Source organism: Lampetra planeri, chromosome 17 (genome assembly GCF_965212315.1).
Source record: "Lampetra planeri chromosome 17, kcLamPlan1.2.h2, whole genome shotgun sequence".
Classification (NCBI taxonomy): Eukaryota; Metazoa; Chordata; class Hyperoartia; order Petromyzontiformes; family Petromyzontidae; genus Lampetra; species Lampetra planeri.
The window spans coordinates 8,224,094-8,241,321 of record NC_136123.1 but is presented as its reverse complement, the minus strand read 5'-3'; the positions used below and the strand labels follow the sequence as shown (position 1 = coordinate 8,241,321).

The 17,228-nt window shown below is 44.1% G+C and overlaps 1 long non-coding RNA gene across 1 annotated transcript; it reads right to left on the bottom strand.

Moving 5' to 3' along the window:
- Positions 1-356: 356 nt before the first annotated feature.
- On the bottom strand, positions 357-16,733 carry LOC144723423 (uncharacterized). The gene is made up of 4 exons (XR_013586175.1): positions 16,506-16,733; positions 14,791-14,823; positions 6,248-6,557; positions 357-1,610 (listed from the first exon to the last, which is right to left on the bottom strand). It is a non-coding gene; the product is annotated as an uncharacterized LOC144723423 (long non-coding RNA).
- Positions 16,734-17,228: the final 495 nt, after the last annotated feature.

The window sequence follows — 17,228 nt, the reverse complement described above, 5'->3', positions numbered from 1 at the left end:
TCACTGTTCATGAACTCTTGGAAGTTCTTGCACAAAGGATAGTAACATCTTATCCTGTGTTCTTGGAATCTTAATTTATTTTCTTTATACGTGACTTTACCGAAAGAACCAAAGAGGAAATTCCTGCAGTCACGAAAGCTTCAAATCACGAGGGTAAAAATGTCATGACTAACCCCTGAATGTCGGCAAGGCCGTGTTGATGTCGTGACCACAGTGCGCTGTCCACACCGCGGAATTTAAAACTCAGAGAACGTCAAACGTCGTTCTGGAGAACGCACGTGTTGGGTCGGACGGAGAGAAAAAAAACGCGCAGAAAAAAAACACACACCTCGCGTAGGTTTGCTTACAGACAACAAATAGTTTATTTGATATACGTCGCATGAGTCAGTGTCCGAGATATGGTGGATGTCACATTGTAAAGAAGGGTTCACATTTGGTGAAATCAAGTTCATCAAGATACGGCCGTATTCAAACTTTACACTTTTAACCAACTTAAATTGTGCTGCGATTTTGAGTTCTTCTCAGCGAAGATTCACCTGCGATGCATTCATCTTTGCTTGTCAGCTGTTCGACAGACCGGCTGTTCATCCCTTTTTACACGCACGCTCTTCCGCCGTGATTCATTGCACGAACCGGTCGGAGCGTTTGTAATTGAACCTTTGGCTGCGATCCAATGGGCATGTACCCGCATGCGCAAATTTGCTCACTGTTACGATCAGACGCGCGGCCAAGTGCATTCAAAATTGGGACGTTTGTTTTGGACCGCAAGGGGGATAGAGACTGCATTAAGTTTGGCAGATTGGGCGGAACACACTGAGGGTGGATCGGTGTGTGGGCCACCATGGTAACGTGTACAAATATACACATGTGCGTACGCATACGTGTGCGTTGTGTGTTTATGACGTAGAAATTCGTGTTTACGCAGTAAATATGTACATGTGTGTCTGTGTGTGCGCGTGTTTAAATATAATTTTGAAAAAAACATTGCGAAATAAACTATGGATTTTGGCTGAATGTACCTTAATTCATACGGGAGGGGAGAGAATAAACTACAATCTTTTTTTTGTTTATATTTCAGCGCCAAAATCTCACTTTGTGGTGAACATTTCTTGTAATAAATGTCCGTGTCATTCCAGAATAAGTTAAACTCTCTCTCTCTATATATATACACAGTATTTTATTTTATATATGTTTACGACCACCTTAACATTGGTGGTCATAGATTTGCGCCCTTGGCTCATTAATTTAAATTGACAGTTTAATTACAATATATAAAATTAAGCGTGACTGATGGTTTCTGTCCATGGCAGTCGATTCCACGTCATGGGAAGCTGATTAAGAGCTGTGTTGTGAGTGCATTCGCCCCATGCTGAAACAAGAATATATATTTCGTCTCTTACTACTATGGTGGAACGCATTTGCTCAACTGCTTCTTTCTCCATCACGTGAATAGAAAAATGATTTCACAAAAAAAGAACCTGTTTACTTTTTAAGTCTCACACCGTGAACAGCGTTGTGCTACTTTGCATGTATTACAAAATATTGGGCGGTTAAGATGAGGGCAGCTTTCACAAGCAGGATGTGTTGCCTTGGACATGTCCTCGGTCCACCTGCCAAGCGAGAAGAAAATAAATTAAAACAACGCGCGCACTGTCAGCTCAGGGTTGGAGCGGTGGCGCAGCGGTTAGCGCACGCCGTTGCCATGAACCCGTGTGACTTGAATTCAATTCCGGGGCTACAGCCTGCCATCGGTAGCAAGTGACATCTGAACGAATCCTGCTCACTTAATCACACCCTCCCAAATCACATTGACCAGCGTGGTGAAGTATGGTCAAACAACCCCAGTGAGCGGCGTGGCGAGGGGAGGCCAACATTCAAAAGGGCTGTGCAGGCCTTGTTTGAACTCGACCTGTTGTGCCGTGTTGCTGGACATCGTAGTCTGTGTATATAATTAGTACGGCCACGCTTCGGCCTTCATTTTTAGTCCGCGATGTGTTGACTTCGCTCGCATAATCTTTATTGTTTTGCTCGGGGTCTTTTGTATTGATGCATTTGTAGTGACATCGCGGACGTCACTGGGTAATGCCGGCTCTAGCGAGGCACGGCGTGCGATGTACTGACATCATGGACACCCCGTACATGTGGATGTAGTACCAGCCCTAGAGGGGCTCGGTGAGCTCTGATAGAGAGCGCTGAGTGGCACCACGCTCGACGTGCAGTGCCGACCCCTATAGGAGAGGGGTGTGAGAGTGCTGGCCATGAATGGGGCTCATGTAGGCCATGACACTCAATTTGACCCTGGAAGGCACGTGACGGGTAAAGTCTGCACAGGGGCCCCAAGTTGGGGGCTAGGGGTGGTCACGTGTCGGGCGAGATCCTGCTAGAGGGTTCGAGAAGGTGGTCGTGGCCAAGGACGGGGCCAGCCACGATCAGTGAGGATATATGGTGAAGGGGCAGTTACCCCTTTGTGTTGGTATACATAAATGTGTTGCCTCTAAAGAGTATGTCTGCGACTCATTTGAATTCACTACACATTTAATAACGGCAATGTCAACAATGATCGTGTCAGGTGGCGTCGCTTCAGCTCAATGCGTTTCAATTTGCTTACTGAAGGCTTCGTCCTGCCTGGTTCTTTTACCGATGGTTTCAGCTTTTCTTTTTCGATGGAATCATAACGCTTAAGAGGTTTTTTTTTCTCCCATCCCCCCCAATAAAGTTTCAGGTCAAATCATTTGAAAGTCCAAATTTACAAAGGCAACTTGATTAATGCATTGCATTAAAAAAACCCTCTTTAATAATGAATTGGTCAAACATCTAATTATCATGCTGCACTGCACTGATAATAGAGTCTTGAGACTCACGGAGTAGTATTGTTGTCATAGTGTACAGCCCTTTGTCAATTACTGCTGGGTGAAGGCTTCCTCACCTCGTGTCAGGCTATTTGACCATACTTCACCACTATAGTCGGCACAGGTTGGTGAAGGAGAAGACTAGGACTAGTCAGGATATCACTCACCGCTGATATAATCCATGGGCAGGCATCAAACTCGAGTTTATGAATTCATAGTGTGGTGCGCTAGCAACTTGCGCCACCGCTCCATATACATTCGCATGTATTAAACGATCGTGTTAAAAAAGCAAACACTTCACGTGTCAAATCAAACTGGAAGACAGTATAACGACGATCATCCAACTGTCATTTCATGTTTATTTGAATGCTAATGAGCAATTTCATTTGCAATTCTGAAAGAGTAAGATAATGATGCCCAAACTTTTTTCTTTGTCTTTTAAACTCTACAAATGCCATTTAATTGCAGCAAAATAATGGCACCAACGAGATTCCTTGCAATTTAAAACAGTGGGACGATTTGCGTGTATTAGTACCACTCCTTCTTACATGACCTTTTAGTGTTGTCGAAATTAACCCCCCCCCCACCCACAGACGGGAATACAAACCCACTCTGAAGCATAACATTAACTGACCTCAAACGATATCGCTAACTCACCCCTTACAATAGGGGTGGAACAATGTCCCGAATTCTTAAGCACGCGATACATGCGTTAAATTGTGTGTGCGTGTTGTTTAGACCGGTACACATTGTATGTAATGGGGCTCACGTCATGTTTGCAGCCACCAGAGGCCCACTACCAGTCGATACAATAACAACAACAACAACATATAATCTATTCTGGAATTTCATTGCAACACTGAATCATGGCGAGTCATTTAACCCCACGTAACACGAAACAACCCTAAGCCCCCTTTTTGCAGTCGGAGAGTTTCCACCGCAGTCTCCGGGCCTCCGCTCAGTTTGGGATTCAAGGCACCACGCCGCGGCAGTGAAAGGAGGGGGACAGGGTGGCGTTGGGGGTAGAAGTGCACCTCTCTCCGGCATACTGATGACGCGAGCGCAGTCGCGTGGAATGAGCGCTCTGTAATTGAGCTATAACCTCTTGAGCAAGAGGGGAAGGGGGGGTGGGCACGGCGCGCTCACGGAACGAGATACCTCAAGTAGTGCCGCAGGAGGGCGGCGCGGGCTTGAGAAGCACCGCCCGCTCAGATAACGCGGCCGTGCTCTGGCATCTAATTGCGAGCAGTCACCCGTCTTAATAAAGGCCGTAGGGAGCGGAGGCGGTGTGGGGGGGGCACCGGTGGAAAGGTGTTGCAGCTGTGATTCTCAATCCTGGTCTTTTGATGCTCACCTTCCACTATTCTGGCATCCCGGGTCTTTCCCAAAGGGGCCGACATGAGACACGCTCGACTCAATATTCTACAGCACCAACTTTGTACGTATGTCATACAAATTCAATTGTGATGTAGGAATAGAGAAACGTCATCATCATCCGTGATATATCCACTGCTAGATGAAGGCCTCCTCTCGTGATTCCCTGCGATGTAATACTCCACCTCCAAGGTTTAAGAATGGGATGTTATCATTGTGCAAAGCCACATTACTTAATATATATTCTCATGAGAGTCACAGTTGTCTCGATGTATTGCATTAAGGTGGCACACAAGGATGGCCCTCATCTCCCATTGGTAGCCCTCGGCCAGTGCTAACATTCCACATTCCCATGGTTGGGGCCAGTGCCTCAATGTGATAACCACAGTGGACTTCCCACAAAGTAGTTTTAATTTTTATCAACCCATTAAAAATAAATAGGTTTCATGAAAATCAATAATGGGTTTTACCCTTTCTGGCAATAAAAATGTTTCAAAATCAATGCATATATTTTCAGAGCTTGTTTGTTTGCATGTTCACCACAAGTACGTGTGGTTAATGCACACTTGATTCCTTGAAATAGGTATCTATTTGATATTTGGACATCTTCACACCTGTTTTATTGCCAGAAAGGGTAAAACCCATTCTTATTCGTCATATTTTGATACTGGCAAAAAGGTCTCATGAATAGGTAGCGTCAACCAACCAGGATTTGTCACTAACGGACTTTTAATTGGTGGATTTATGTCGTTGACCACAGTGTCAGCTGGCTGGAGTGTTCCTTGTATCGCAACCTACCCCACCACCACCCCTCCTCCTGGAGCCCCCTTCCCTCTTCAACGTGTACAGAACGCATCGGGTGGGATGATTCCGAGGGCGTTGCAAATGGGACCGCGTGACTCAGAAAGTTGCATTGGCAGCCAATTGAACCTTATGGCGGTACCCCGGGGTTCCATAGTACAATGTCCGTGATGCAGACATTTTTAGTCTGTTGATGATCGGCGATGCGGTAATCGACTCATCTCGACGAGCTGTACACGATGCACCACTACGGTGCGTACGAGCATTCAGGGTTTCAGCGCAATCGTCTTCGCTGCGTTTCGGCATCGCGTAGTGGCACTGATTTCGGATTGATTGGTACCCCAGTCGCGGAGTTAAGTACACCCCTGCAAAAAAGTGTCCCAGAAATAAAATATTTAATTGCCTCGGCCATTTTGTATTATTTGGTACCCCGGGGTACCGCCATAAGGATCAATTACTGCACGATGCAAATTTCAATATCGGCCTCATTGCACACGAAGCTCTCCACTCAATGGCTCCCTCCCGTTCGCCTTCCAGTGTGAAATTTGCGGTGAGCGGTTCGTCAGAACACTTTGGCGAATCCGCGTACCGAATTAAGAATTACTGACAGGATTTTGCTCCCTGATCATATAATTTCGTCTTATTTGCAGATTACCATGACGTCGCTCAACATGAGTTGTTCTGTGCATTAGTATACCCAATGTTTTTTGCTGTCTTTTAACCGTTCTGCTGATTAAAGTTCCTGCTACTACCTTGGGAATTGTTTTCAAGACTTGTTTTTGGGGCAGTAACGTGGCCCAGCAGAAGCACGTTTTCGAGCTTACTGCAGAGGTTAGCAGTTCAAGCCCACGGCCACCCTGGTCAATATTGTGCATCCATTAACCCTGCAAATACACGACGTCTGCATCGCAGTTGACGTAAAAAAAAACATCCCACGATGTTATTTGAGAGACAAAAAACATGCGGCCAAATTACGGTCCTAAATGTTTTTCCAACTTAAAAAATTACCGAGATGGGAAACACGTAGCAATTGCTGCCCCCTATTGTGAAACCTTCGCAGGGCCCTCCTGAACAAAAATAATCTTAAAACTCAATGAGCCTTTCATAGAGAGACAATACACTCACAATATTAATGGGAAAAAATAACAACAATTTTGTAATGCGCAACATCAAGCAATAGTTGATGATGATGATGGAGATGAGCGCTCGGGTTCCTAACTCACCTGACGTGCGGCCGACGTTGGCGTTGGGTGTGGAGGCTCCGCCTTGGGCTCCCGCGGGACGCGCCGGGCTCCGCTTGGCCGTGACGTTGTGGAAGAGGGGCATGGCCTCGGCCGCCTGGACGTCCCGGGGCCCGCCCGGGCGCCGGCGGCCCCCCGCCATCTCCACCGTGAGGGCCGCCCTCGCCTTGTGCTCCTGCGCGGGCCACGCGTGGCGGTCGGTGACGCGGCACTCGTACGTGCCCTCGTCCTGTTTGCGCACGTTGGTCAGGTGCAGCCGGCTGGAGATGCTGCTGCCGAGAACCCGGACCACCTGCCGCGCCGCGTCGGGTGACATTTCGTCAGGCGTGCTCGTTCATCATGTGCGCGTCAATAATTTGCCCTCTGACGGTCGTGGGCCACGTGGGACGATGGCTGAGAGTGGCCCACGCCGTGCTGAATACGGCACGGCATTGCTAACGCAGAAAGGAGCCGAAGGCAGTCGGTGACGGTAAAGGTGCAGTCCCCGCAATTGCTGGCTCACGCCGCTGCTGGCGAAAGGGCCTCCACTAGAGCGAGCTCCAGAGCCCCCTCGTCAAGGGTATTTTGGCGTTCTCTTCCACGTCTTGGGAGAGTTGGGAGTAACCCCCACTCTAACCCATCGCACGTGACTTGCCGATCGACTGTGGTGTACCAATTTAAACTGGTGGGTGGACAGATGCAGGGGGCGTTAATAACAATTTTCATTTAAAGTCTCAAGGCTTGCCGACTGTTTCGACTGCCAAGCCGGATGATGGAACGGGCTGCCTCTGGATTGCAAGTCCAGTGTGATTACAGCGGGCAGCTCCCCGGTTGATAAATAATACGATTATAATCACGTGCATTTATTAATCCAAGAAAGCTTCACTGGGTTGTTTGTCAAAAGGTTCCTGCAAGATTGGGTTGTTTGGCCATTTTCCTAATGAATGTTTTGCAACATGGAAGGAAGCTGACGTGCTTCGAGAGGTATAAGTAAAGCCATGTATGTCTGTACGTATGTATGTCTGTGTTTTGAACTTTTTTCGCACCGTACGTAGCCAACTGTGCTAATCGGAGGTGCGGAGGAAAGACAACAACAGTTTAAAAATATAGCTTTCAATCTAGATTACTTGAAAGTACCTAACTCCAGTGGCTTCTTAATAATCGGAAGGAAGAGCGTTCCAGACCGCCGCAGAAGCGCATCTGAAAGCTATCTCTCAAAAATCCATACCGATACGCAGAAACTCTTTTGCAGTACTGGCCTCTAGTGGCCACTCCGCAGCCGAGCGGGTTAAAGGTCTTGGACGCTCAATAAAATACCGTGCCATCCACAAAACCGTGATTACGGCACTTGTGACCAAACCACGATCAAAAGCACAGCGGATGCATTGGATCTCATTGGAATTCAGAAAATAATCATAGCTGCACCAGCTAGGTATAGCTGAACCATCTTTCTGAGATGGCATGAGATCAAAAGCTAAGCAGAGTTTGTCCAGGCTCGTAGTATATTCGAATGCGATATCTCCAGGGCGTTTCGGGTGTTGTCGTCGTAGGACAGCGAGGTGGCTAGGAGATTGCACCATGGCAAAGGGTTCAATCCACACATTGACTCAATGGGTTGAATGTATGGGGTGGAAGGATGTTTACTACATTGCCTGGTATACACGAGGTCGTGGGTTCGAACCCGACCCTGACGCCTGCTGTATATTTGGGATTTGCATGTTCCCCCCATGGTTGCGTAGGTTTTTCTCAGGGTTGTTTGGTTTTTCCACATGGTAAACCACTTCGTTGAGCTATTGTTTGTGGCCAGGTCGCTTCTGAAAAGAGCTATGTAGCTCAGTGGGCCTTATTTGGTAAAATAAAAAATAAAGTGTTTAATCGTATCTGTGTATTGAATCTGCCTGTGCAAAGTTTTAAGCGTTATCACCTGGTATTCCAGTTTTTTTCCACATGCTGAACACAATAATAGAATTAGCCCATCATTTCAGTACAGGGCACTCCTGAAATTGAGTCTTGAGTATCTTGATACTCAGTGAACCTGTCCTGGATAAGATAAAGGCATGATTTGGAATTTGTAGAAAAATTGGTTTCATAAAGTTCCAGGCAAAATATAAATGGTATCTTTGTCACCAATTCACAATGCTTTGCTCTGCCACATGGGCTTACTACAATCCTTGACATTCAGTGAAGAGTATGCACTTTTAATAATGCCTCGCTATTACAAGACAAGAGTGGAATTCAAACCAATGTGCTGCCAAAACCCCGCGAGATGAAAAGCTAAGTGGCCACCCCAAATTGTGTAAAATTAAGACACCAATGCAATCCGTAGCTCTTTAGCAGATAAGCGCATTCTGCATGGTGTATGAGCCACTGTGAAGTGGTTTTTGTCAAGTGCTGTTCCTTGGCTGATCTCCGCTACAATAATATAATTGATTCTCCCTCTCTAACTGAGGTCATTGCCACAGTTGGTGGAGAAAGAGAGAACATCATGTAAAAAAAACAGACCACATAAGCACCAATTTGGTACAACAATGGAATGGGGGTCTTGCAGCAAACAGAGATGCAAACGAATATCAACCTAGAAACGTAGGGCGTACAGATGTTACTGACGTTTCCCAAATGGCCTTCAAGCGATCTGCATTACAGACCCGATGCTGACAACTACAAAATCTAATTGCACAAATAGGAAAAGAGTGGATTTGTGGAATTGAAGATTCCCATAACAGTACAATAGCCTTTTTTTTCCTGTGTGCAATTGGATTTAATTGGAGCGGACACTTGCCCTCATTTGAATGCGGAATGCGGTGTAATAGTGCCGGCAAGAGAGTGATTGGAATTCCGTCTTTGGAAAAAAAATAGTCAAACATTATCCTGTATTGGTTGCCACTTGCCCCGGTAACATAATGAGCCTAACCTTGAATTCAAAAATCTCACGAGTAACCATAGTAATGGGTTTGCTATGAAGGTGTATAGTCGAGATGAAACGGAATGTGTTTAAAAACAGCCTTCAGCATTCCACAGAGCCCCATTCACAATCATAGGAATGAAGGGTGCACTTACTGAGCTGCCCATTTGCAAAATGCCTATTCACATTCGCATGCCGTATTGGAACAATATTAAACCCCACAAAATGACTTTTCAAGCAATGATTAAGCTCATTACACATCAGTCAGACAATCTATTTATTACCTCCTGGAATGTATTTTTAAAAAAAGGTTCAAATTCTGAGAATTCATTGCACCCCAGTGAATTCATCATCTGGCATCACCGGCGACTAAAACCTCATTTATCAAGACTATTTAAGATTCTCTCTTTATATTTCTCAATATTTTCTGAAGAAAAAGAAGGCCAGTCTGTAAAAAAGAAGGCCATCAAGATATTCCTTTGCTCTCAGTTACATGAGAAATACATGTTGTTATTTATTAATTAAACTTTCATTTTTTTCTTTAAACATATCTGAGATTGAATCGATAGAAAGCTGTAAAAGAGAAAGATAAAAACAGGAGGTTATCCTTCTTATTGCCGTGCGTGCACCACCACCACGCTCTCAAATCAATTCCAACTTTTCGTGTCCAGCGAGCAGCAAGCAATTCCAGCAAACACGGAATTCAGAAAGCGTACTGCTGGTGTTCAAAGTGAATTGAGATTCGTGATTGTGAACAAAAGAAGCCAAGTTTTTCTTTGTCATGTATATTCAACAAAAGTAGTCTCGTCTTCATGAACCTACCTAGCGAATTCTCATACGTAATATGTTCCGCATGTTTCCGGCACGCATCCTACGTAACATCTGTTACAAAGAGCTTCATAGCTCATTGGATTTTTCCAGGAAAAATAAAGATTCTGATTCCGATAATTGTTGTAATTTTAATGTTATTTTGAAATTGGATTACAGGACACGATGGGAATGTCTATATGTTAGAAGGTAATTGAAAGCTTGTCAGGATAAAATCATAGGCAATTTAACTTCTATATTTGCGTGGGTGGGAGGGGCAGGGGTTCGTTTCGTTCCTCACATTAGGAATCGCCTGTGCATATAATGAATTTATTTGTGTTTTATGTTAATTCGAAACTACTGAAAATAAGTTAATTAAGTGTCCAGTTTGGGGGGGGGGGCATAGCTTCCCCCGTGATACCCCCCCGCCGCACCTCCGCCCATGATCAAAATGACAAATTATAGAGATAAATGGTGGCAGGATGGACTACTTATGGAAAACTTAATTTAAACATGAAAAGCAAGATACCAATGTGCTTGAAGAATGGTTTTTGTTTGTTTGTTAAATCGTTGAGGACTAAGCGCTGCCGCCAATTCAGAAACGTGGACACGAACGAAGAGAAAATGGAGCTAAACCTAGAAAAGTGCGCAAAGAAGCATGCAGAGACGCCCGCTTGGAATTACACTGAGAGAGGAAACGAGGGGATGCGTGGGTCATGGAACAAATACAGATCAGAGGCATCACAATGACGTGATTGCGATTGGGCAGCACGAATGGCGAGGTGGGACGATGGCAGATTTTGACCAAACTGGTGAAGCCATATTTTTTTTTATTTCACCAAACTAGGCGCTAAATATAAACGCGCGATTTTATACAAAAACGACTAAACACTTTTTGACGCGTAAAAACAGATATATACAGAAACTATATTTCGCGTGCTAAATTGAGAAAGTATCAGGGAAAAAATGCAGTGGACTCATTTTGGCCACAGATTGATGCGCCAAAGTGTCTTTAATTTTATTTTTTACAAAAACAATAACCCCGTATAATAAACATGTGAATTTAAATCACATCTTAAGACTAGAAGCATCTTTCGATGCTGTACATAAACAGCTATTTACATCAAATAACGTGGAGAAAACATCAAATAACAGAGACTATTGCCGAAGAGACTACATGTAACAGGACCCTTTAGTACACGTGAGTGACCAAAGTTATGTAACCCATCAAGTGGTTGTGGCTTCAGAGTTTTGCCCCCCCCCCAAACCACAGCTGAAACCGCTATGTGGATTTTCGCACGAAATATTGACAAAAACGATCCTTAAACTGGGGGTTTTATGGGGAATTTGCATTCGCTCATGAGTCTAGGACTTCGAATATTCTCGCAACAATTGTGCTCGTTCCTCTTGAGCTGTCGGAAACACGCTCTAGTGGCGCACACCTGTTCAGCTGCCTCATTAGAGCGGTGTTTGCACACCACACTCTGTGATGAGCCGATACTTTGAACTGCAATAATGTGTTTAATATGTAGGCCAGGCTACCAACCTGAGCCATACGAGGTACAGTTGAAACTGGATATGCACGATCCTTGGGAGGCACGCTGCTATGAAGGGGCATTGCATGAAATTTTGCCTATGATATATTTCTATTAGGGCAATGTTACAGACAGCTTCTAGATTTGCAGTTTTCGTGACTGCAAGGATCCATACTCTTTGGTTTATTCGGTAAAGTCACGTAGGTGAAAATAAAATTAAAATGAAAACAACTAAATTAAATCACGACGTTTCGGAAGCAGTAGTATTTTTGCTGTGGTTGTCCTACCTGATGACGGAAACTTGTGTTGCTTCCGAAACGTCGTGATTTAATTTAGTTGTTTTCATTTTATTTTCACTTACGTGACTTTACCGAAAAAACAAAGATTACAGACAGCTGTTGAGTTTGTGTTATTTGTGCATGCGTAGTAAAGCCGGCCGTACTTATATCTGAAGTAGTGTACTTGCATCAGAATTTTCTCTTCGCCTTTCTCACCATGCGTGGCTTATATCAGAACCGTGCTGACGTAAAATGTATTTATATCCAGATTCCACTTAACCATATCGCAGGTTAATTGAAATAATATTGTTTCCTCTTCTTCTCTGTCACGATTGGAAAGGAAGATCTCAATGTGTTGGTCTACTTGCTTTCTGGTTAATATTGAAGTCTTTCAGAGAGTCTTAAATATTCCTAAATACACTGGAGGGAGTCGATTGAGTCGGATGATGGATTCACCGATCATATTTGGCTCTACCCTTCCGAGTGATTACATTGTTAATCTCTCACCCCTCTGTTCTGGCACAACGAGACCGACTGCACGGGAAGCTTAGTGGGATAAGTAATACATGAGGATGATCGTGATGATGGGTGCAATGAGTTGGCAGCGTTTGAAGATTTATGAACGCACACCAAGAGTAGGGCTGCCACCCTCCCTGGTTTCCCAGAATCGCCCTCGTTGTCAGTTCGATGTCGCGGGAAATGGAAATGTTTCCCTAGTGTTATTAAAAGTCCCAGTTATTGCCACTTGCATAATAATACACCACTCAAGGCATTGCATTTACACGTAGTTATGTCATCTTCCGGTCCTGAGAGAGATTCTTCTTCCTATTGGTATCTCCTCTTTCTGTACGTCAAAGTTGGCAACCCTAAGCATCCGTTTCTATTGCGTGGATTTTCCTGCTGAAGCGCCGTGACTTTCGCAAGTGTGTGGCGTTCGGGGGGAGTGTACCAAATTGGCCTGTCAGACTGCCCAGCCTTGTTCCTGCACTGCCTGGCAAAGAGATTTTACCCAATTGTCCATCTGGCAGTTCACCAGCATTGGTGCAAGAAAGCCCGACTCCGATTGTCAAAACCGGCCCAGAGTTTGCTTGTGTGGAGCCAATGCTGTTCTAATAAATAAAATAAAAATCCCTCCCAGAAGGCATTGTGTCTGATAGCACGTGGAGAACAAATACTTTTATATTTGCTTTTTGCATGGAGGGACAGACATGGGAAGGGTGTATGTACGTTGGGCTTCTTTCGCACCGTACGTAGCCAACCGTGCGAATCGGTCTGCTTATTCACTTGGTTCAATGTCGGGTGGAGATCAATCCGGGCTGCATTGGAGGCAGACAAGGCCATCTCGCTGCACTGGCAACATAGAGCGGCAGGGTTTCCTGTACCCTGCAAGTCAGCTACCTTGACACATCGAGGTGTCGCAGATCAAAGTTTGCTTCTTAACAATATTGGGAGTGAAGGCAGTGTGGTTGGCGGGGGGGGGGGGGGATTAATTAAATTGCTGCACTTAATAAGAGGGCGTGGGACCCGGGGTATTTCACCTGCATTGAGCTGCATAATTAAATTATCCACTCACACAGGGACTCAGTGGAACAGGTGGTTAAGTGGATACTGATTACAATGGGAGAGGGCAGGAGGTAGTGGGCATGGTATGATGTGTTGAGTTATGAAAATCCATTCTTCCACTCATGATAATGTTTCGCATTGTGCCCGTAAGAATAATTGTTTACATAGGGTTCTTTTGGTGGTGGGGGGGATTAACAAGAGGTAATAGTAATGTACTCCATATGTGCGGTGTCTGTAGCTGGTTGAGGATTATAATGTGATTCACAAGAAAGAGGGAATCTGTAACATGTGATACAAGATGTGTAACTACAACATTATATCACGCAATTGTCAATTGTATTACTTTAAATACCGGCCTTTGTCATCATCATCATCAACAACAATCATGAGCAATCCACTGCTGAATGGAGGCCACCCAAAGAGGAAACCATAACACACGATTCAGATTCATAATCTAGTGGAGGAATCCGAGGCAGATCCCTAAAGCAGACCATTCGTATGCCACACTTGATGAAATGACAAAACGGATGTTAACACATTATCCTTTTAGATTTGTTTCGTGACTGCAAGGATTCATACTCTTTGTTTTTTTCGGTAAAGTCACGTAGGTAAAAATTTAAATAAATTAAATAAAATGGAATGAAAACATTGTCCCCACCTGAAGAAGGACGCTTGTGTTATTCCCGAAACGTCGTGATTTAATTGAATTTTACCTACGTGACTTTACCGAAAAAACCAAAGAGTATGAATCCTTTTGCCTAGCACTCGCGAAAATGACTTGCTTTTAAACCATCATTACGATATAGATGTGCTAGAAGCTACAAATCAAGTAGGAAAAAACAAGAGTTTTAATTTCTGGAGGAGATGTTTGACTGAATGTTAATCGATGTAAATTTGGCCAAAATATTGGCATAATTTATTTTTCTTGATTAAATGTTTTCATATAAAGTATATATTGACGGAAAACGACTTGGGCACAAATGGGTAACAACAATATAATGAAATGAGAAAAATGTACGATGTGCAAGTTGCCACAAATATGTAAAAATGTTGCGGAATACATGAAAAGACTATGAATAAATTAAATCACCTTGCCGTGTACCCGAATGTCATATATTCGGCTATCTTAATATTGATATCAGCAAATTGATACAACACGAAAGAAGGAAAATCCCTTCACTTTCCTAATTTATTCCTTAACATCATGAAATGGAAATTGCTGATATCATGAATTCCTGATTAAGTGCCAATTCAACTTGTCAGGGAGACGTCCCAGCTGCCTTTTTTTTATTGCGTTAGGATAAAAGGTAGCAGCAGCAGCAGCAGCTAACACTCACGACAGCTCATTAGTGGAACTCAAAGACATCAGAATGCGCGGCGCCAGACACATCCACTAGATTACCGCTGAGCCGTCTGTTTTCAAGAGACTGAAGCAAGTGGCAGATGCATGTGGATACTTACACTTATTTTTGTAGGCTCTTGACTGAAGCCATCCTGTCAATGTGAACAGAGATTCGTGTCATTTTTCGAACGAACAGATAATGCAACAAGTAATGAATGTAAGGGTAATGCTTTACACCGTTGTCGCCGTACCATGCAATCGCACTCAAGATGTATTGAAATTACATTTCTAGTCGATGTATATCGTTGCATTAATGTTTAACCTGTGCGGTGGTTTTCATGTTTTTTAGCGACGGACAATGCAGTGCTTCGGGTTGCGCGTTCTAAAACGGCCGATTAAAAAAAAAGAGAAACCCCACACGAAACAAAAGTAATCTCAAGACTATGCAAATTGGTTTCGTATGAAAACACAAGGCAATCCCAAGAGAGATAGGTATATGGATGTGCCCATATATTAAACACCAGTTCACCTTGAGGGGTGAAAGGTGTTGAGTGTGGGTTTTTGAATAGGACATTTTATTCTCTGGGCTTAAAGGAATACATTTGCTTTCATGCAACCAGCTAAAGAGGTACATTTATACAATCCACCTGGGCTCCATGACATTGCCTCAATTGGCCCATTTGTTAAAAATTTGCCTTCGGCTCACACTGGACATTCAATTAAAACAAGTTCCTTTTAACATACATTTCAAACAGCAACAATTAAAAACCCACGAGGCGAATTAATAACAACCACCTCATACATTCTTGCTTAATAACAAATGCTAACTCGTAGCACGTCTTTGAAAGAACTGAAAGAGATGTGTACAAGATGTAATGCTATTTTTGTACAATATAATAAGCCATTTAAAGTATTAGCATGCACTATCGAATTCTAACAACTGGTATTACAGAAGCGTCTGAGTAATTGGTGGTTGAGCACTAGCAAGGATTATGATTAAACTGGGTTTGTAATTACGCTAATTATGGATGTAGCATGTGTGTGTGTGTGTGCAATGGAAAGTTGCAGCTTCAGCAAATGACTGTATTGCTGAATTAAAACAAACCTTACATCTTCTTCTTGGTTCTTTCGGTAAAGTCACGTAGAAGGGAAGTAATACGATAATAAAAATAAAACCTAATAAAACGATTCTCACGACGTTTCGGCCATAACGCAAGCAGCCGTCCTCAGGTGAAGAATGAAACACCACTACGTGACTTTACCGAAAGAACCAAGAAGAAGATGTAAGGTTTGTTTCAGTTAAACCTTACATCTTGTAAGTATGAATTTTCCTGCGCATATGCAACAGTGGAGATCGTATATGTATTGTGTATATATGGATTCCATCTCAAAGGATGACTTGCTTCTGTTTCTATGTCAATTAGCTCTGTTGTACTCATGTGCATGCATTGCGTGTATGATGTATGAAGGAGGTATGCATTGTTAGACAGCATTTTCATACATTTCTATCCATGTTAGCAAGTCAAATCAAACTATACTGTAACTTTAGTATATGTGTGCATGGTATGGGTTGCCAGTATTACTCGCTAACTACACTTGCCCCAGTAATCTGTATGGTTGGGGTGGTACGAATCAAAATTTAATTACGATTTCATAATCAATTCTTTTTTACGTTATGGTGAATTTATCGGCCTCAAGTGGCTGAAAGAGGACACGTCATAAAATACATGGATTGAAACCCCTTGATTATTACACTTCGATAAACATCGTTATTAAGTAATCGATTCATCGTTACCGCCATATCTTCTATGGGTTATGGTTAGTCCTGTCTTACCAACTCTGCCCACGATCCTTCGCCACTTTACACGTGGCCTCTTGCTGCTCCTAGCCTAGCACAAGCGCCGTTGTGCCGTCCCCACACTTAGTGGTGAATGTGGACTGCTGTTTGTGTGCACACGTGTGTCCATTGAACTATTTGGAGAATGGTGGCACCGCAGTTAGCGCACTGCACTACGAGCCATAGATCCATTGCACGGCCTCGGTTAACATCAGTGGTGATTATATAAACCGGTCCTGGGGCTGGCCTAGGTCTACTCAGCCTTAAATGAGAAGCACCTGATGCGATGTCTAAGCATCGGTATTGGCACCTGGCACATCTGCCCACACCAGGTGCTCGCTAAAAACCAAGCACTTGCCCATTACAGTCCCACGCGACTGCACCTTTGTTTGCACAGCCACTTAAGCAGCCAACGAGATAGCTGCGGGCGAGAGCTGTGGGCTAGACACAGTGGGAAGAGGCACGGCCATCACGCCTGCAGCAGACGAGACCCAGCTGAGACGCGTGCCTGTGTGTGAGAGGTCTACCTGAGCTGACGATGTGCGTTAAGTGACACGGGAGCTCGCACAGAGGCGCCTTATTCTCTGCAATAACCACCCCCTGCTCCCAGCCGCCCGTCTCGCTCGTCGGGGAAAAAGATTTTTTGTTGTTGTTGTTGGTGGTTTCAAGCAGAGGCAACTCAAAAAATAATAAGCAATATTCCGGCGTCGCAATAAAACA